This window comes from Octopus bimaculoides, chromosome 27, assembly GCF_046866305.1.
Source record: "Octopus bimaculoides isolate indiv1 chromosome 27, ASM4686630v1, whole genome shotgun sequence".
Lineage (NCBI taxonomy): Eukaryota > Metazoa > Mollusca > Cephalopoda > Octopoda > Octopodidae > Octopus > Octopus bimaculoides.
In genome coordinates, this window is record NC_142954.1 from 18,819,265 (window position 1) to 18,842,609 (window position 23,345).

General features: G+C 39.8%; 2 long non-coding RNA genes across 2 annotated transcripts; one reads left to right on the forward strand and one right to left on the reverse strand.

The window, feature by feature from the left end:
• The first annotated feature begins 5,842 nt into the window (after positions 1-5,842).
• On the forward strand, positions 5,843-10,388 carry LOC149130880 (uncharacterized). Its single transcript, XR_016238622.1, has 2 exons — positions 5,843-7,512; positions 9,564-10,388. It is a non-coding gene; the product is annotated as an uncharacterized LOC149130880 (long non-coding RNA).
• A 3,654-nt stretch (positions 10,389-14,042) lies between these two features.
• LOC106878656 (uncharacterized) lies at positions 14,043-16,275 on the reverse strand. Its single transcript, XR_016238636.1, has 2 exons — positions 16,074-16,275; positions 14,043-14,875 (listed from the first exon to the last, which is right to left on the reverse strand). It is a non-coding gene; the product is annotated as an uncharacterized LOC106878656 (long non-coding RNA).
• Positions 16,276-23,345: the final 7,070 nt, after the last annotated feature.

Below are 23,345 nucleotides of genomic sequence, written 5' to 3' on the forward strand. Positions count from 1 at the left end.
CAACCGGACAGACAGATATCATCCATCGCTGAGTCAATCTATTTTAATGGAAGAAGAAGACAAGGGCACGTGAGCTTGGCGTTACCATGGCGACCGGTCATTTGTTTATTCATCGGTTTCACTCCGTTGAAACAAGAAGAGAGTGACTGCGTATGAAGCGTTGAGAGAGAGAGAGAGAGGGGGGGAGGGTTGAGAGATAGAGACAGAGAGAGGGATAGAGAAAAATAAAGAGTGAGAGACAGGGAGACAGTGAGTATATTGAGAAGAAAGACAGAATACTCGCGTGTTGTGACAACGAGAAAAAAGACTATATATACTCTTTACTCTTTTACTCTTTTACTCTTTTACTTGTTTCAGTCATTTGACTGTGGCCATGCTGGAGCACCACCTTTAGTCGAGCAAATCGACCCCAGGTCTTATTCTTTGTAAGCCTAGTACTTATTCTATCGGACTCTTTTGCCGAACCGCTAAGTTACGGGGACTTAAACACACCAGCATCGGTTATCAAGCGATGGTGGGGGGACAAACGCAGATACACAAGCACACATACATATATATATATATATATATATATATATATATATATACATATATACGACGGGCTTCTTTCAGTTTCCGTCTACCAAATCCACTCACAAGGCTTTGGTCGGCCCGAGGCTATAGTAGAAGACACTTGCCCAAGGTGCCACGCAGTGGGACTGAACCCGGAACCATGTGGTTGGTAAGCAAGCTACTTATCACACAGCCACTCCTGCATATATACACAATAAATGTTTGTGTGTGTGTATATATATATATATATATATATATATATATATATATATATATATCACGAGGTAGTGAGTTCGATTCCTGGATCAAACAGTGTGTTGTGTTCTTGAGCAGGACACTTTATTTCACTTTGCTCCAGTTCACTCAGCTGTAGAAATGAGTTGTGACGTCACAGGTGCCAAGCTGTATCAGCCCCTTTGCCTTTCCCTTTGATAACATCGGTGGCGCAGAGAGCGTGAAGTTGGTAGGCATGGGTGACTGCTGGTCTTCCGGAAATCAACCTTGCTCGGGCTTGTGCCACGCAGGGGAACTTTCTAGGTGCAATCCTGTGGTCATTCGATCTATCGGTCTTTGTGCCCAGCCGGTCACTTACGAGGACATAAACAAAACTGCACCGGTTTTCATGTGGCGAGGAACAAACACAGAAGCACACCCTAACGCATATATTATACCAAAAGGCAAAAGGTTAAAGACCCCCTTCGGTCATGAATGACCATGGGATTGTACCTAGAAAGTTCCCCTCCGAGGCACAAATCCGGCGAAATTTTTTTTTCCCACGAGAGTATCGGACCCCAGTTATGAACTCATTTGCATACAGCCAATCAGAGCTCAACTATCAAACTAACTTATGAGCGCATAACAAGTGATGGGTGATAAGATAAGGAATGACCATGCTTCTTAAAACAGATGCTTTGAAAAGATTCTGTCTGCATCATCACCACTGAGCTGCATTCTCATGTTAGTTGCGAGTCTTAGCTTTTGCACACTGCTCCATAGGCAGGATGACTTTATGCTGGCATTTACTTCATCAGCTCTTGTCCCTTTTGAAACCACGGGAAGGGTTTGTATAAAGTCTCCTGCAAGCAAAACGGTGGTACCTCCTATGAGCCTGAAGGGTCATGTCATGAGCCTTATGGCTCATTGTCGCTTCATCCCAGGTGAATCTACCTGCTTCCACCCAGAAGTTTGCCTTTTACAGAGCCACCACTGATGCGGCAGTCTGCCTTCTCTTTCTTGAGCAGGTCCAAAGGGAATTTGAGACAAGAATGAATTGTGCGGCCACCACTTAGCAGAGTTGCAGCTATTCCACTTGATGCCACTGCTATGGCAATGTGTTTCATTTGGCGCAGTTTAACCAGAAGAAGGTTGTTGACAAATGTTTTGCCAGTTCCACCTGGAGCATCCAGAAAGAAAAGACCACTTATTTCATTTTTCAATTCTCGAAATAATGGTGTTATAAACGCCCAGGTGGTCCTCCATCAGTTTGTGTTCTTTATCAGCTATATACGCCGTCATTTCCTCGATGTCATAGCTGATTTCTATCAGGTACTCAATTGCGCAATTGATTGCAGCCTGCTCCGGTTGAGGCAGACCAAATGTGGAAATGCCTTGACCTCCCATAGGTTGTCCTCGGGTGTTTAGGTCAAGTAATGCCTCATTGTAAATGGCATTATTGAACGTGGCAATTTCCGCTGAGGTTTGCCTTTGAATCCTTTCTAGATGCCCTCTACCATTCTGGTTTTGTGGATCTCCCAAAACTTGTGAGGTACACGCATTATTTATGGGATGACCCAATATATATATATATATATATATATATATATATATATATATATATATATATATATATATATATATATATATATATATATATATATATATATATAATATTTTGGTTCGGTCTTTCGACTGAGGCCATGTGAGGACCCATCTTGAAGATGTTTTTGTCTATGATTTGGTACATATCTTATCTATTTATTTAATCACTAATTTATGGAGACGTAAACAAACCAACGCCGGTTCGCAAGCGTTGTTAGAAAGACAAAGATTTGCACGCATTTACTATTTCGTGTACTTACACTAAATTAATTCCAGCTTAGCAAACTTCAACACACCCCAACAAATGGATTTTCTGCTGATTGCTGTATGCAGACACAGAAGTTCTGGTCTAGCTCTAAATGACCGAGGGAGTGTCTGCCACTGAAGACGTGAAATCACACCGAAACGTCACGTCTGGCAGTTTGCTGATGTCATTTTGGGAGTTAATGCACGAAGTCTACAGGCTGAAGCTTTATAATATATATATATATACAGCATATTATCCTCCATTTTCTAATTGTTACACAAATTTTGGGTAAAACCTCCACTTTTACCCGCTCCCATTGATTGCACCTAGTATAGCACTAGCGTAGCAATAATTGGGTACCCTCCCAGCAGTATACTGGATAGATACTATCCCTTAGTGGGTTGTACCCCCAACCCCTAACTCTCTCACGTTATATATATATATATATATATATATATATATACACTCACACATACACACGTGTGAAGTAAAGTACATTCTGATCGACTTAATCTGAACTTTATCGATCACTTTGTGATAAATAAGTACTTAACAACATAGAATATTCATAGCTTAGACAACTAATAAACCTGAAAACACAAAGAGTTAAACAACTCTGGGAAGCACAAAAGGAAATCCTTGTGAAGGAATAAATTTATTCTGAGAAATTTATTCCGTGTTGCGTCCTTTGTGTTAGGTATTTCTTGTAAAGAAGTTTACCTCTTGTTGAGTTACAAAGTGTCTGTTTTCTGCCTTCTGTTTGTTCGAATAGTTTTAATTCAATCCCACCTGAATGCTGGTCAAAGATGGATTCTCGCTGGTTACATTACCCGAAGAGAGAAACAGTCCTGGAGAAAGAGTATGTCCTACAGCGGAAGACTTACCACGGTATAAAGATCACGCTTACTTTTTATGTATCGTATATAGGAAGTTAAATTCTTATGCAGTTGACAATGTCTGTGTATGCTATCAGTCAGTTTCATTTCTGTATTTCTTGTCCATAGAGAAAGAGCCGGACTCTAACATAGATTCAAGGCTCCTTCATTGGAACTTTTATCAACATCATCTAGGTATTTGTGCATATGTGTGTGTGTGTGTGCAGTATTTGGTGTTAGTGTATGCGCAGATTTGTATGTTTGTTTTATGGATGCGTTTTTATGTCTAGATGCATGCATATGTATTTATGTGCTAAATTTTTGGAAAGTTTTACATATCTTTACAGTTCCATTGATGGCTTGAATCTGTGTATGTATGTATGTATGTATGTATGTATGTATGCATGTATGTATGCATGTATGTATGTATGAATGTATGTATGTATGAATGTATGTATGTATCTATGCATGTATGTATGAATGTACGTATGTCATTGTTCAGTTCAAGGTCAAACACTTAAACGGAAACGCTGTCCTTACTGCACCAGTAATTCAAGACAGCGCTGTCATTTGAGGAAGATTTGGTTGCTATTTCTAGCAAGGTCGGACAATCACATAAAAGCTTCCTTCAGTGGCTCTTAAGAGAATGAGCAAGAGATTTGGTATTTCTTGGAAGGTCAAGCAATCACATAAAAGTTCCTTTCAGCGGCCCTTAAGCGAGTGACCAAGAGAGATTTGGTTGCTATTTCTAGCGAGGTCGGACAATCACATAAAAGATTCCTTCAGTGGTTTTTAAGCGAATGACCAGGAGATTTGGTTGCTATTTCTAGCAAGGTCGGACAATCGCATCGACGCTTCTTTCGAGGGGATCTCAAGTGAGTGACCAGGTAGGTTATTTAGGCGATAAATCGATGATTATCTAGTGAAAGTGGATATTTTTCTGGGCATGTTGCTAGGTAACCGTGGGAGGGGGGACGTCTGAGTAGTTGTGGGAGGATGGAGTGCAAAAGATGAGAGAGAGATAAAAAAACAGAGAGAGAGAGAGCGTGTGAGAGAGGGAAAGAGAGAAAAGACAGAGGGCAGAGAGCAATGGCGGTGAGCCATAACGTTTGTAAAGACGCGCGCGTGTGTGAATGAGTCTGGCTGGCTGGCTGGCTGTCTGTAAGTGTGTGTCCGTGTACGCGCGTGCGAGTGTGAGTGTGTTTGTGTGTGTATATGCGTATGTGTGTGTGAGTGTGCGTGAGTGTGCGTGAGTGCGCGTGTGTGTGAGTATGTGCGCGCGTGTGAGTGTGAGCGCGCGTGTGAGTCTGTGTGCTCATGTGTGTATTTACGTATATGTATATATGCAAGTGTGTTTGTGTATGTGTGTGTGTGTCTGTGCTCATGCGTGTATATGTATATGTCTACGTGTCTGTAAATATGTGTATGTGTGTATGTGTCTGCGCGCGTATGTGAGTTTGTATATGCCTGTGCGTATGACTGCGTCTTCGTCTGTACATGGGTGTGTGTGTATGTGTGTGTCTGTCTGTCTGTCTGTCTGTATGTGCGTGTGTGCGTTTGTGTGTCTGTGTTTGTCCCCCCAACATCGCTTGACAACCGATGCTGGTGTGTTTACGTCCCCGTAACTTAGCGGTTCGGCAAAAAGAGACAAAGAATATGTCATGGGGTCGATTTGCTCGACTAAAAAGGCAGTGCTCCAGCATGGCCGCAGTCAAATGACTGAAACAAGTAAAAGAATAAAAGAAAATGAACATAACTATATTTATATATGTATGCATGGATGTACCTGCGTATGTATGTGTTTATATATGTATGCTCGAAATCTTTGGCAACATCCCGTAATGATTTCTTTTCATCCACAACTTTTCTGGCGGCCCTTTCCATGACATCAGGAGGGGTATCTTCCCTTGTAGCCTTCCTTTTGTAATTTCTAGGCATGGCGTGTTAAACAGAAATAGAAGGGGTAAGTTGTTACATGCCAAGGGTAAGTTGATACACCGTAACAATTAGCCCCGACCATGGATTTCTGGGGGTTACCTCGTACACAGCACTAGCAATGCATGGCATCCAGGACACACCTTCATGTATTGAAGGCATCTTCCAACACTTCCTAATGACCACAAACTACTTCATTAACACCATTTGTACTTTAGTAATTAAGTAAATAACCTTGTGGCAAAATTTCACTTTTGGAGTAAAAAAAATCGTTTTTTGAGCCATATCTTTCCTGGTGACAACCCGCCAGTGCAATACACATATGCAGTCATGATGCCATGGAGTTGGCCTTCACGAGGTAGAGACCCGAGTGCCACCTATTTCTTGAAGTTGGAAACAATGGGCTTCTCACAACTTACTCGTGTAACAACTCTATCCGGTCTCCCCTAATTGTTGTTGTTGTTGGCATCCGTTTGTCTCGGGAGACAATGGTGTTGCGCATAAAATAATCCAGTCTGGTTTTTACATTGTATGTCCTCTCCAGTTTCCTCTCCAGTTTTGCGCAGGCCTGGGCTAGATGTAAGAAAATCCTGGGTCGCCTAATCGTCAGGATTCCTCTCTCGACCTTGCTGACGTAGTCCAGAGGAGTGCAGAGCATTACGTTTGGCACCAGCTTGGCTGCAGGAGCTGCTGTCAGTGTTGAGTCGAACACTAAACCACCTACGGGGCTCCACTCCGGAATTCTTTGAAGGTTGTCTCCTTTCCGTTACCCTGGATAGGGGACCATACCGGGTACTGTCAGCCGGAGCCAGCTGAGCCCGGGACTCGTGTCAGGCAGGGTCGTCACTCCCTGAAGTAGTGAAGAAAAGGGTTACCCACTACCTATATATTGGTATCAAATTTCGGTACAAGGCCAGCAAGTTAGGGAAAGAGCGTAAGTTGATTATTTCGACCCCAGTATTCAACTGGTACCCGTTTTATCGACCCCAAAAGATGAAAGTCAAAGTCAACCTTGGAGGTATTTGAACTCCGGACATAATGCCGTTAATCGGTGTGCTAAACATTTAAATGAAAGAGGAACTGTTTATTTCTACTCTAGGCACAAGAGTCTAGAAAATTTCAGGGGAAGGGGATTGGTCGATTAAATCGACCCCGAAAGGATGAAATGCAAAGTCGATCTCGGCAGAATTTGAACTCCGAACGTAAAGACAAACGAAATGCCGTTAAGTGTTTTGCTCGGCGTGCTAAGCATTTTGCCAGCTCGCCGCCTCAAACAGAATAGGAAATATTACCAGATTTGTTAAAACTGTTGACGAAAAATAAGGATTAAAATAAATGACTAAAAAAGAGAAAAGAAAAAACGAATTTAGCTCACAACCGAATTGTTAAAAGAAAATATTAAACGGAATGGTTACTGAAGGAGCCTTAAAATATTTACGACAGAAACGAAACTAAAAACGATTTTAATTCTAAATTAATGACATTTTATATAAAATATCCTCAAATTAATCTGTCTTAGAATAATGTGTCATAGAATTTCTTTCAGCTTTTAAATATATTCTTCATTTGTCACAACCAAATGACGTCACATCATCGAAGCGTTTTCTCCATATAACATACAAACGCTTGCCAACACACACACACACACACACACACACACACACACAATATGTGTGTGTGTGTGCGCGCGCGCATATATATGTGTGACTTTGTGCGTGTGTATATATATATGTGTGTGTTTGTGTGTATATATGTGTGTGTATACAAATATTTAAGTATGAATGTACGTATGTAGGCATGCACATAGACACACAAACACACAAAAACACAAACACACGCACACACACACACATTTTTATTCTTCCGAACCGAAAGATCCAAGAGGGTGGACCTCAAAGCAGTGTGTACCAAAAAGATAAAAAAACAGGAACTTAATTCAAAGAGAAAGAGAGAAAGAAAACAAAAACAAGGGATTGCCTGCAAAACTAATTATAACAGTAATAATATCAAAATATTATTATTAATAATAACTACAAGACAAGTTATACAAAATAATCATGGATCAGTTTTTTAACGTCTTCAGAGGTATGTATATACACACACGTGTACATACCCATGCACATATGCACGCACATACATGTATAGATACGTATTACATATATATATATGTATATATATATATATATATATATATATATATATATATATATATATATATATATATATATATATATATATATATATATATATAAATTCAATAATAGGATGGATTCTTTTACAAGAATTTATCAAGTAGCTAGCGTGAAAAAAACCTCATAAGGGAAAAAATCCATCATTTATTCCCCAAAATATATTTATTTATATAAGGGCATTACTATATAAGAATGCGAGTCCACTGCCCTAACCACTGGGCCATTGCGCCTCCACTTATATATATATACACACACGCACACAAACACACACACACACATATCTATATATATATATAATCAAAATAATAAGACAGAGAAATCCTTTAACACGTCTTTAATGATTCGTTGCAATTGTTGACACTCCAAAGGCTCGGGTTGAGTGCTTCCCTGGAAATACCCGACCTTTATACCGTACCAGGACTTTTTTGTCATTAGACCGCGGCCATACTGGGACATAGTCTTGAAGAATTTTTAGCTGAATGAATTAATGCCTAGTACCAAATTTTGCTTTATTTTATGCTTGCTACCTATTCTATCGTTAGTGGAGGCGCAATGGCCTAGTTGTTAGGGCAGCGGACTCGCGGTCATAGGATCGCGGCTTCGATTCCCAGACCGGGCGTTGTGAGTGTTTATTGAGCGAAAACACCTAAAGCTCCACGAGGCTCCGGCAGGGGATGGTGGCGAACCCTGCTGTATTCTTCCACCACAACTTTCTCTCACTCTTTCTTCCTGTTTCTGCTGTGCCTGTAATTCAAAGGGTCAGCCTTGTCACACTCTGTGTCACACCGAATATCTCCGAGAACTACGTTAAGGGTACACGTGTCTGTGGAGTGCTCAGCCACTTGCACGTTAATTTCACGAGCAGGCTGTTCCGTTGATCGGATCAACTGGAACCCTCGACGTCATAAGCGACGGAGTGCCAACAATTCTATCGTTGAGTTTTGCTGAACAGCAAAGTTATGGGAGCGTAAATACGCCAACACCCGTTGTCCAGCGACAAATACAGACACAAAAGCACTCATATATAAATAGATAAATAGATAGATAGATAGACAGATAGATAGACAGACAGACAGATAGATAGATAGATAGATATGTTTCTCTATTAGCCACACAGGGCTGAACACAGAGAGGGGACAAGTTACAAACTAGAGCTTTTCTTTTGGGGGAAGAGAAGGACGGAAAAAGGGGGGGGGGGAGAGATTTTCGATCAAAATGGATCGTAAAAAAAACGATCAATAGGGGTCGTATATCACAGAAATGTCATGATGTAAAGTGTGAAGGGGGAAACAGATTAAGTGGGAAGAAAAGCCTACGGACAAAAAAGTATTGGATTGGCCAGTATGGGGCTCGAACCCACGACATTCGCGTTATTAGCACGGCGCTCTAACCAACTGAGCTAACCAGACAGACAAATAGATTGACAGACAGACAGACAGACAGACAGATAGATAGATAGATAGATAGGTAGATAGATATGTTTTTATCTGTAACGTTATGAATCGTATATTTACGACGTCCATATTGGCTCTGCTCGATTGTGTAGTTGTTTTATGTTTCGTGATTTGAAAACAAGAAGTATATCCGTTAAATGTGTTCTTTGATTGAAATCTGGACGTTGGAACATTTGAACATCGAATTTTTTCTTATCTTTTTCTTATTTATTTATAGATAGATAGAGCTATCTATCTATCTATCTATTTGTCTATATATATATATATATATATATATATATATATATATATATATATATATATATATATATATATATACATATATATATATATATAGGGTAAAGACACCCTCTTTGGTCATGAACGACTATGGGATGTGTGTGTATGTATGTGTGTGTGTGTGTGCGTGCACTGAGTCACATGATTGTGGGCAGTATCTGTTTTCACGTAATTGAATATATTTCGTTTTCTTTTTTCTTTTTTTTTGCAGGTCAGCCTTGCCAATGCTGCTCCTTTGTAACGTGTTTCACACGAGCCATATTCTTCATAACCGCTCTAATTTTCTTCACCTCCATTTGGTTGGTCATTGACCAAGTGTACACATTTGCGGTAGAGAGGAAAGAAAAAAAAGATGAGGCGCCATCGGCTGCACCGGCACCCACTGCGAGCACCGCTGAATGAAAATAAAATTAAAAGCTAAAAAAAACGGGGACCGAGTCATAGAACTGATTGATAATAAATAAATGAACAGATAAATTAATAAATAAATGATTACACACATCACTGAAAACTAACGCCACTGATGAGTAGCGAATTTACCGAAACAATGTTCAGGCAAACCGAGGACGAAACAGACAAATGTAAAAGAGCTTTAAGAGCTGAATCTGTCTGAAATATGAATTTATTTTATTCGTTCGATATTTTGAAGCAGTTCTTGTATTTATTTATTGGATGATTTTTGATTTGTCGCCAGGCGGAAGCGAACAACGGTGGCGCTCAAGTTTACAAGTTGCCGCCCAGCCTTCTAAATTTGAATCAAACCGACAGAACTTAATAAATAGTGGACTAGGTTTCGATACTTGGATTTTGCGTGTATGTATCAAAATATACAGGCAATATAACCCAACGTAGTTGGTGTTATCTTCTTTCACAGCCATCGGAGCGCGAAGCGCTCCTCATTTCTTTTGTGTGCGGTGGGGTTAGTGGGTGGGTAGGTGTGTGTGTGTGTGTGTGTGTGTGTGTCTGTGAGTGCATTCGTGGGGTTTTCTGTTTTAAACTCAAGAATAATACAATTAAACCTTCTCAAATATTACAACCAAGCTTTATTTATTTATTTCAAACACGTCGCGTGTCCTGGCGGCCAGTTATTATAAGGGAGATAATCACTTCGAGAAAAAATTAGGCCAGATTGGAAGTTTCAACTTTTAAACTGGAGACTAAGAAAATGTGACAATCTGGTTCCGAGTTCAATCGCAGTGCATTCTGCAATAGCCTCGGCTCGACCAAAGCCTTGTAAGAAACTGAAAGAAGCTTGTCGTGTGGCTGTGTGGTAAGTAGCTTGCTTACGAACCACATGGTTCCGGGTTCAGTCCCACTGCGCGGCATCTTGGGCAAGTGTCTTCTACTGTAGCCTCGGGCCGACCAAAGCCTTGTGAGTGGATTTGGTAGACAGAAACTGAAGGAAGCACGTCGTATATATATGTATATATATATGTGTGTGTGTGTGTGTGTGTGTGTGTGTGTGTGTGTGTGTGCGTGCGTGTATTTGTGTGTGCGTGTATTTGTGTGCGTGTATTTGTGTGTGTGTGTGTGTGTGTGTGTGTGTGTGTGTGTGTGTGTGTGTGTTGTCCCCCCTCACTGATCTTGATTGGATTATCTATGAGGGAGCCATCCTTCTGGAAGAGGGGTCCTATCTTGCAGTGAACTGAAGCTGTTTCTTTGGCATAATGAAAGAAGGCCTTTGGGTTTGACTTGATGTATTTTTTATAACCCAGGCTTCTTTGTCTACTCTCTAATTCACATATAGGCGCAGGAGTGGCTATGTGGTAAGTAGCTTGCTTACGAACCACATGGTTCCGGGTTCAGTCCCACTGCGTGGCATCTTGGGCAAGTGTCTTCTACTATAGCCTCGGGCCGACCAAAGCCTTGTGAGTGGATTTGGTAGACGGAAACTGAAAGAAGCCCGTCGTATATATGTATATATATATGTGTGTGTGTATGTGTTTGTGTGTCTGTGTTTATCCCCCTAGCATTGCTTGACAACCGATGCTGGTGTGTTTACGTCCCCGTCACTTAGCGGTTCTGCAAAAGAGACCGATAGAATGAGTACTAGGCTTACAAAGAATAAGTCCCGGGGTCGATTTGCTCGACTAAAGGCGGTGCTCCAGCATGGCCGCAGTCAAATGACTGAAACAAGTAAAAGAGTATAGTATTGTTGCAGGCTTTTTCAATCTCCATCAGTGTCGTTTTTAGGCGGTACCTTTCACTACTTTTTGGGATGTTGGTTGAGGCCACGATTTGCAACCTTCGTCCGTCGTCTCATGAGGATCTTCCTCTCCTTTGGAATCTTGTTCCTTTTTGTGTTGGCCTTGTGCTCTGAGACATATTTCTGGCATATGGTTTGTATAACAGACATGAACTATTCTAGTTTCATGCCAATGTCTGGTGTGGAGAGACATTTCTTTATATACAAATCCTGAAAAAAATTGATCAAGTAGTCAGCGTGAAAAACCTCGTAAGGGAAAAAAAAATTATAATCATTCCCCTTAAAATATATTCATTTATATTAAGGGCATTACTATACTTCAATGCTTCACGCTATGAGGAATAATTAAAGTCAAAACAGATTCTGAATCTGTTTTTAAGTGGCTAGCTTCAAAAGTTGCATTCCCTCGCGTTCGATACACTGTATTTATAATGGTAGTTTTGATTTTAATAGTCCCTCATAGCGTGAGGCATTGCACCAGCATTCTCTCTCTCACACACACACAGCTTCTCGTATTTGGGTTCACCGCTTCTTTCCTCTTTTGTTATCTCCCCTTTTTCTTAGCTCTCCTGTGTGAACTTTCTGTCCGGCAGTCGCCATGATAGATCGCTGACCACGACACAAAAAATTTTTTTTCTCCTTGTTTTTCTCCTTGTTTTTCTCCTTATTTCTTTCTGTTGAAGAGCGTAGCTCGAAACGTTAAAGACTTTCTCTATTCCTGAGCGTCAAACTAATACATCCTTTTGTTGTTTACACCACCTGCCCTCGTCTGTTGTTTTTTTTTTCGTAAATTTTCCCATATATATATATATATATATATATATATATATATATATATATATATATATATATATATATGTATATATATATATATATATATATATATATATATATATATATATATATATATATATATATATGTATATATATTCTTTTATTCTTTTACTTGTTTCAGTCATTTGACTGCGGCCATGCTGGAGCACCGCCTTTTAGTCGAATCAAATCGACCCCAGGACTTATTCTTTGTAAGCCTAGTACTTATTCTATCGGTCTCTTTTTGCCGAACCGCTAAGTTACGGGGACCTAAGCACAAGCCATGTGCAATGTTTTACCAAAAAGAAAACTATAATTTGAGAGAGAGAGAGAGAGAGAGAGAGAGAGAGAGAGAGAGAGAGAGAGAAAGTTAAAAAACCATATTAAATGCTCAGACAAACGGAAAATAAACATTTTTTTATTTCTACGGCCGGATGCTCTTCGGGTCACCGACCCTCATCTGTATCCAAGAAGGGCAAAATTTTCCTTTAACCGGCAGGTTGGAAACCTAAAGAACACCGCTCGTTTTTTTACAACTATCACGTGATGTCAAGACAGACAGACAGACAGACAGACAGATAGATAGATAGATAGATAGATAGATAGATAGATAGATAGATAGATAGATGTGTGTTTGTGTGTATTTGTCCCCACCACGGCATGATAACCGGTATTGGTTCGTTTACGTTCTCGTAAATTAGCGGATGAGCTTCCATACCCTCCGGGACATGATGTACTATGAGCTATAACGAACCTTGAGCATTATACCTTCCTATACATTTCTCTACATTTCCACATAAAATTTTCCTGCCTATATATTTTCTTATTTATACGCTTTATATTTTGTCTCCGATGACAGAATACCCAGAATATATGGAAATATGGATCAACACATTGATCCAGTATCTGGGATATCACAGAAACAGCTGTAAGATACGGTTTTTTAATTTTTATTTTTGTTTACTTCAATTCAGCACTAAACTAATTTAAAGAAACTGTTAAGCTTCTCTTGCCTTGATATTTTTTCTTCTTTAAATTATAAGTACACGCACACACACACACACACACACACACACACACACACACACACACACACACACACACACACACACAGGCGCGCGTGCGCACATTATTTCAATTTTGTAAAATTGGAAAAATTGTAAATAATAAAACGTGAAAATCAGACTAGGTTGGAATGTCATCGATTAATATATTCTTCAATACGCAATTGTAGGAACTCGGATATACATACATACATACACACACACACACACACACACACACACACATGCATACATACATGCATACATATAGCCAGATTAACAGACAGACAGACAGACAGACAGATAGATAGATAGATAGATAGATAGATAGATAGATAGATAGATAGATAGATAAATAGAAAGAAAGGGGACGGACGGACGAATAGACAGACAAATAGATAGACAGACGGAGGGACGGACGGTCGTACAGACAGGCAGACAGATAGACAGATAGATAAATAGATAAATAGATAGATAGACAGACAGACAGACAGACAGACAGACAGATAGATAGATAGATAGATAGATAGATAGATAGATAGATAGATAGACAGACAAAATATACATAGACTGCATCAACAGTGGTGACTGTCTGAAACCCACTCAACAACTATAAGAGACAACACGGTTCTGTCATGCGAAAATACTTTATTTTCTAAAGAGAGAGAGAACATACAGTCATACTGAACTCCATCGTTTCCGATACATAAAAATTAAGGGTCCCTCTTACTAATACAAAAAAGAAACATGGCGTGTAGGGGTACAAAGCACGGTTGTTGGTGGGGACATTGTAAGCAGGCTTTGTAGGCTACGTTCTTGTTGAAGGGGCCTTAACGGCGTGGTTGGTGATGGCCCTTGTTGTTGCGCTCGTTTTTCTTGTTGAGCATGCTTGCGGAGGTTGTTGTTGGTTGTTGGTTACTGTAGTAGTAGTCCCTTTGCTTTTGTGGAAGTTTACTGTGAGGACCATGTGTGTGAAGGGCTATATTGGCGGGGGCTGCCCATGTTGGTGATGGCCTTCAATGTTGGTGATGGCTATTGATGTTGGTAAGGGTTGTTGTTGATATCGACGTTGATAAGGACCAAATTTGTGAAGGGCGATGCTGGTGAGGGCATCGATGTTTGTGAAGGCCGTCGTTGATATCGAAGTTTTCCATGGGGACCAATTATGTGAAAAGCAATGTTGGTGAAGGCCGTTGATGCAAACGTTGTTGATGGGGAAGTTTTCGAAGGGCCGTTGTTTGAGGAGAAGGGCATCGAAGGGTTTTGGTCCTTATTCTTTGTCTTCAGCATTTGAGCTTCTTTCAGGAAGTGGCTCCTTTTCTGCGAGTAGAAGGGATGGTTTTGAGGCCTTTTTCACTCGTAGAATTTCACAAATCAGTATAAAAATAGTGAGCACCACCAAAATACATGCGATGACGATTGTGATTGGTGGGAGATAAGGCACACGAATAGCAGGAGGAGCTGAAAAATATATGTATATTGACATTTAGTGGTGCCACAGTATGGCCACAGACTTTGGACTGCGGCACATAAAGGAAATAAAGGAAATGCGCGTATGATTTAGAGGTAGAAACAGATACATGCACACACTCATATGTATGTAGAAAGAAGAATAGATAGATAGAAAGAAAGAGAGAGAGAGAGAGAGAGAGAGAGAGGCAGTCATATGTGCATGCGTATGTGTGTGGTAAGAAGATTACTTCCCAACCACATGGTTCCGGGTTCAGTCCCACAGCGTGGCAGTTTGGGCAAGTGTCTCCATCTTTAGCCTCAAGCTGACCAAAGTCTTGTGAGTGGATTTCGTAGACGGAAACTGAAAGAACCATGTCGTATGTGTGTGTGTGTGTGTGTGTGTGTATTTGTATATGTTTGTGCATCTGTGTTTGTCTACCCCATTCATGGCTTGACAACCGATGCTGGTGTGTATGTGTCTCCGTAACTCTTTGGCGGTTCAGCAAAAAAGACCGATAGAATAATTACTAGGTCAATTTGTTCGACTAAAGGCAGTGCTCCAGTATGGCAGCACATTTTTGTATTATTGTGGCGTACGTACAATTTTAGAGTCTTATATGTAAGTACATATGTATGTATATATATATATATATATATATATATATATATATATATATATATAAATTTTGTACGACTCTCCTATTCTTTCTGTCTTTCTATCAGCCCCTTCACACTTACTTCGTTCTTTCCACTCTTCTTTCTTTCGTCCTCCCTCTCTCACATTTCCTGGCTTTCTCTTCATTCTCACATTCCCTGCTCTTTCACTTCACTCTGTGCCTTTTCTTTTTTTCTCGGCCCGCCCTAATTCTTCTATCCCTCTGCCTCTATCTCTCTCCTCTCTCCACTTGACCGGTATTCGGCCAAACCTCACCTTTCTTTCTTGGTTCGACTACCATCCGTGTAACATCTATATTCCTCCCCATGCCTGTCATCTTTTATGTCGCTGCAGTAAAGCTTTACTTTCACACTCGCCAGCTTAATTTAATTCGTCCTTAGTCGAAAGACAACTGTTGTTATGTCCTGTTATTTACATGTGTGTGTGTGTGTGTGTGTGTATGTATGTATGTATGTATGTATGTACGTAGGTATGCTTGTATGTATGTATGTATATCTGTATACATATGTATATACGCGTGTGTGTACATACCTTGAACTATATAAGATATTAGCTCGGCTCCGTGCATGTTGCTTTTCTTTTGTCTAAACTGCTGTTGCTACTGTTAACGTAAATGATGTTGTTGTTGCTGTGTTGATGTTGTTGTTGTTGGCACTTATTTTTCTCTCCCTATTTTTTATTTTTAGGTACACACTGCTTTGAGGCACACCTTCCGGAATCAATCAGAAAGGATATATATATATATATATATATATATATATATATATATATATATATATATATATATATATATATATATATATATATATGCGTGTGTGTGTGTATGTGTATGTATACATGTGTATATACATTTGTATGTGTATATATAAATGCATGTGTATATGTAGTTATGTATATACGTATATATGTGTGTGTTAGTGTGTATGTATGTGTATTGTGTGTGTGTGTGTGTGTGTGTGTGTGTGTGTGTGTGTGTGTGTGTGTGCGTGCGTGTTATAGAAAATAGTTTTATGACGTCATTTTGTTTCGACAAATGAAGAATTTCGCATTCCGATATAGGAAGAGCTGGTAGAAGTGAAAGACATTTTTAAAGACATTTTATGAACAATTTTTATTTTGTTAGAACTTTTAAATTAGTGGTTCTCAACTGGGGCCCATATGGCCCCTGAGAGTCTAATAACATTTTTGGGGTCCACACAACAAAAGAGTAAATTAGAGATCCACAATAGTATTTTAAGGGCCCCTGAAAAAACTTCTTTTTAGATGTATGTATTGGTATGTATTGTACGAAACAGCTGGGTTTCTTTCTCTAACATTTTACATAATTCAACCTACACAAGTTAATGTGTGAAAAACAAAATAGGAATTTTGAAAGAAGTTTCTATAAAACTAGTTTTTAGACATCAAATTGCTATGGGGGTTCACCAGAATGAAATAGTAATCAAAGAGGATCCACGCAATCAAAATAGTAAATTGGGGACCTACAGTAGTATTTTATGGGTCCATGAAAAAATTAGACGTATATATTGCAAGAAACAGATTTCTTTCTCTAACGTGTTACAGAGTTCAACCTACAGAAGTTAATGTGTGGACAGCAAGATGGAATTTTGAAAGAAGTTACTATGAAACTAATTTTTAAATATCGAATGTCTATGGGGGTGCACCAGAATAAGATAGTAATCAAAGAGGGTCCACGCAACAAAAATAGTAAATCGGGGACCTACAATTGTATTTTAAGGGCCCAGGAAAAAATTTTGCTTTCGACGTACGTATTGGTTATATATTGCAAGAAACAGTGAAGCTTGTTTCTCTGACATTTGACATAAATTCAACTTAGACAAGTGAAAGGGTGGAAAGCAGAATAGGAATTTGGAAAGAAGTTTCTATAAAACCATCGAATGGTTATGGGGGTCCACCAGAATGAAACAGCAATCAAAGGGGTCCAGTGGTTGAGAATCCCTGATTTAAATACTCTTTTACTTCTTTCGGTCATTTGACTGCGGCCATGCTGGAGCACCGCCTTTAGTCGAACAAATCGACCCCAGGACTTATTCCTTGTAAACCTAGTACTTATTCTGTCGGTCTCTTTTGCCGAACCGCTAAGTTACGGGGACGTAAATACACCAGCATCGCTTGTCAAGCGATGCTGGAGGACAAACACAGACACAAACACACATACATATATATATATACATATATACGACGGCCTTCTTTCAGTTTCCGTCTACCAAATCCACTCACAAGGCTTTGGTCGGCCCGAGGCTATAGTAGAAGACACTTGATCAAGGTGCCACGCAGTGGGACTGAATCCGGAACCATGTGGTTGGTAAGCAAGCTACTTACCACACATCCATTCTTCCGCCTATAAATAAATACGAAGAAACAAGAAGGGGGAAAGATAAGAAAGGAAAAGAAAGAAAAAGGAGAAAAAAGGGTAGTGGGCAAAGCAGTGTAAAATGCAGGTGGAAGGTTGATGGGCCACTGATACCAGAACAAGCGGGGCGCTCTTTTACGCCCCACGGTAATGACTGTGATGGCGTTGCGGTAGAGAATGGCCAACAACACTCACTACTGCAACCACTTCACCTGGCGGGGCCCATTTCTCCGACGGGCCGCCGTTGTTCCTATTTTGCGGAGAAAATCAGTGGTGCGGGGTTCTAGAATATATAATGTCTTTAATTGAACGATAAAAAAATCACCATTTGTAGTTTCGTCTCTGTCCTAAATATTTTAGAAAACAGTTAAAGTTAATTATAGTTAATTATCGCTCATCTCAGTTATTTACTTTTTAATAATGTTAGTGACCCGGAAGGACAAAATAGTAAATGAAGAAGTCGACCTCAGCAGGAGTTCATCGCAAAGGGACGTAACTAAATACCATAACACATTTGTACAAATACTTCCGAGTGGGGTTCATTTTCCGTAAGTGAATCGAGGACCTTCTGCGATTCACTCTGGATCTCGACAACGGTGTTAAAACGGCGACCTTTGAGATGCATTTTTATCTTGGGGAAGAGATAGAAGTCCGTAGGTGGTTAATCTGGCGAATTGGGCAGGTGCGGAAGCGATACCATGTTGTTTTTGCCGAGAAACTAGCGAGTGAAGAGAGCTCGATAACAGGGTGCATTGCCGTCATGAAGAATCCAGTTCTTCGAACTCCACAGATCCGGTCGCTTTCCCTGAATGTTCTTCCTCAAACGCTTCAAAACGTCGCAGTAGAACTCTCGAATAACGGTCTGGCCCTGGGGGACGAATTCTTGAAGCACAATACTACATTTTCGGGGGTGACGCTCGTGGCGGGTCTTCCAGATCGTTCATCGTCTTCCAGGAAGTTCTTCCGCTTTTGAAACGCCCGTGCCACTCAAAACATTGCGTACGACTCATTGCCTCGTCGCTGTAAGCTTGCCGAAGAATGCTCAAGGTCTCTGTAGCAGACTTGCCAAGTTTGTACCTGTCCATGACAAAATCGCAGACTGCAGCATACACGTGATCAGGAAAAAAGTTTCAGAAACACAGCGATGTCACTCGATACGCTGACTCATGAAGGTCACTGCTAAACTCTTACTGGGCATGCAACCGTGTGCTGCCATTTGTTGGCGCGCTACAGAACTAGTCCCGGAATTTTGTGATACCACCTTTCTGATATAGACAGAAAGACAAACAGACAGGTAGACAGACGGACGGACGGACGGACGGACGGACAGACAGACAGACAGACAGACAGATAGATAAATAGACAGATAGATAGATAAATAGATAGGTAGGTAGGTAGATAGATAGACAAACAGATAGATAAACAAGGTTGGCAGGTAACTAGCTAACTTGCTATCGATGTAGATATACATACACACACACACACACACACACACACACACACACACACACACACACACACACACATATATATATATATATATATATATATATATATATATATATATATATATAGACGTATATATATATAGACGTATATGCCTTCTACATACATATCCATATATATATATACATATATATTTGTGCAAACATACATATATACTTATATACAGATACAGACATCATACATTTGTGTGTACGTGCGTGCGTGTGTGTGTGTGTGTGTGTGTGTACTGACCAATTAAAACATCCTGTTCTACATCTAATTCCATCAATGAGCAACTACACACACACACACACACACACACACCACCACCACCACCACCACCTCCTCCTCCTTCCCCACCACCACCACCACCACCACGGGCGTTCGCTGCTGGGAATGTTTAAGACTTGTTTTCAAATTCTTTGATAATTCGATAATGAATGATTAATTCGGCGGTGGACATCAAAGGAAAAGCTCAAAAGAGGGGTCATTGACCTTTCACCTGTGTAAAATAAGGGTCCAATAAGGATGAAAGCAACTTATTTATTCCGATGGCTTCTTCTTGTCTCATCCAAACGTTCAACAGCAATAAATATACCTCCTCCTCCCCCTCCTCTTCCGCCTCGCCATCATAATCTTCTTTAATCTTTCTCTCTCCCTCCTCCTCTCTTTCTGTCTATTTATCTGCACATACATTTATATACGTGTGTGTGTGTGTGTGTGTGTGTGTGTGTGTGATATACACCATTATATATATTATATTGCATATGTATGCATGAGGGTACGTATATATATATATATATATATATATATATATATATATATATATATGTATATATATATATATACATATATGTATATATATGTATATATATTAACATTCCTTATATATATATATATATATATATATATATATATATATATATATATATATATATATATATATATATATATATATATATGTATATATATACGTATGTATATATATATATATATATATATATATATATATATATATATATACATATATGTATGTATATGTATATATATATATTAACATTGCTTATATATATATATATATATATATATATATATATATATATATATATATATATATATGTATATATATGTATATATATACGTATGTATATATATATATATATATATATATATATATATATATGTGTGCATGTAGCTGTATGTGTATATATGTATGTAAATGTAAACACTAAGATGTACATACATACATACATACATACATACATACATATATACAGACACATACATACATGTACAATTGTAGTGTGTGATGTAAATTTAAATTGCATGTCATGCAACCAATATTTATAACTCTGTGGATAACCTTACGTGTGTATGTTTGTGTGTGTATATGTGAGTATGTGTGTGTGTATTTGTGTGTTTGTGTGCGCGGGGGTGCGCTCGTCTTTAGTGTAAATCACAAGAAACATTACAAAGCCTCACTGTTCGTTAAATAAAAATGTAAACACATTTCTTCTGTAGTACTGATGTGAGGCAAAAGAGAGTTAGGGAGTCTCCAAACGGACCGTTTCATGGTTTGTTGGCCACTCCTCAGGGAAGAGGTAGCCGATTTCTTTCCAAGTCAACAGCACAAACCATTTCCTTTTGAGTGATGTGTCTACAGGGTTTGGGGGCTAAATTTTATGATTTTACGTCTCCTTTTTTTTTCAGGAACCGCTTGATGCATTGTTGAAAGAAATAAAGTTGTAGTTGAGACGAAGTTAGGTGACATGGAAGACTGGAAGCTTTCTGAATATTGCAAAAGATTTATCCGTATCATGCTGATTCACGATGGATATCAAAATGCCAGCCTCATAACTGCTAGTGAATGCTCTGATAACTCTATAAAAGCTGTAAGACGTGATATGGACATCTATAACGGAGACTACGAAGGCGTGGCCAACAGGGTGGGATACAACAGGCATACCGATGGCGTCTACACGCAGGAATTCATCCAGCAATTGATGAACTGAAGTTACGCTCAATATATAAAGCAGAGGATAACCAAGTCTGGAAACAAGTATGGATGTTTAGGACACACACTTATGAAAATGACTTGGACAGGCAAAAGATTAGGATCATCCTAATCTATCGAATGTATTATTCTTTTCGGATGATTTCCTTTATTCTAACTTACTAAATCCCTGGTGGTGACGTTTCTCAACGCTCCAGGGAGGAAAAATCACATTTTTAACAACGCCATTTTATTTTATAAGTATGATAGATCAGGCGAAATGCTGCACCCCTTCACACTTTCCTCCAAGGGCGATTGACGCTCGACCTCCACCGGCTGAAGGCGTGTGACTAATTGGTTAGAGTATTCGACTTACGATCTTACAATTGTGAGTTCGATTCTCGGCGGTTGTGTCCTTCAGCAAGACGTTTTATTTCTCGTTGCCCCAGTCCACTCAGCTGGCAAAAATGTGTTGCACCTCTAATTCAAGGGCCAATCATCGTAACTGATGGAGAGCCAGACCGACAGTCACACTTCTTATTTCTTTATTGCCCACAAAGGGCTACACACAGAGGAGACAAACAAGGGCAGACAAAGGGGCTAAGTCGGTTGCCTTTCATCCTTTCGGAGTCGATTAAATAGGTACCAATTACGCACTGGGGTCGATCTAATCGACTTAATCCGTTTGTCTGTCCTTGTTTGTCCCCTCTGTGTGTAGCCCCTTGTGGGCAGTAAAGAAATAAGAAACGTCGTTTCGAAACAGGCTTCCTTAACCACACAGCTATGCCTTCCACCTAAAGTTGTTGTGTGTTTTCCTTTACCCGTCCCTCCTGTTGGCTTGGAATATTTTCAGGAGCAAATCACCAAGAATTCTCTCGGGGATATTCAGCGTGACACAGAGTGTGACAAGGCTGACCCTTTGAATTACAGGCACAACAGAAACAGGAAGTAAGAGTGAGAGAAAGTTGTGGTGAAAGAGTACAGCAGGGTACACGTGTCTGTGGAGTGCTCAGCCACTTGCACGTTGTGGTGGTGGTTGTGGTTTTGATTGCTGTTGATGTTGTTGTTGTTGTTGTGTGTATGGGATGGCTTGTGTTTCAGATGTTAGAGGTGGTGGGAGGTGGTGGTGTCAATGCAGTGTTTGTTTTGGGTGTATTTGTTTCTGTTGTTATGAATTTTCTTTCTTTCTACTTCTTGTGTGGATGAGGATTGTTATTGTCTGTCCATATGTTTATTTCTCTTTGTGTCTCTCTTTTCCGTTTTTTTTTTTTCAACTGCTACTCCCCCATCGCGGCCCGACTCTCCACCTGTGATGTCCACCCGCTCCGCATCGGGAAATGGAATATCTTCGGGTACTGAGAAGTGTTTGGGGGAACCCGGTGTCGATATGGTTATTGGTATTGGTGCTGCCGCGGCTGAATCTGCTGATGGAGATGGTGTTGCTGCTGTTGTCGCTCGAGATCTGGTAGCCGTTGTTGGTGTAGGGAGGAGAGGTGTCTGTCTCTCTTTTTCCTTCAATCTAAGGCAGAAGGTTTTTAAATGATTAGTCGAAAAGCAAATGTAGCACTTTGCTTTCCTTCCATCCACCTTAACAGGAATAATGCTGCCTCCAGGAAGATGGATCTGGTCTTGGATGAGATCCATATTCTTTTGGGCCGTTTGGATGAAGAGTTCTATCGTTATCTCGGACCAGTTCTCCTTTTTGGTTTCATAGGCTTCGAGGATCTTCGAGGTTTCCTCGATGTCTATCGTTACTGCAGCAATTAACCAAGGAATGTTCATTTTTTAGCTGTTTCTTTATTTTAAATCGAGTAATAATAAAAAGCTCTGTGATAGATTTGTTCGACTAAAATTTTACAAGATCGTGCCCCAGTATGGCCGCAGGTACAAAATAAAAGATACAACTTATGGAGTTGGTTTTACCAGGAAAAAAGTGAATTAGGATCTATTT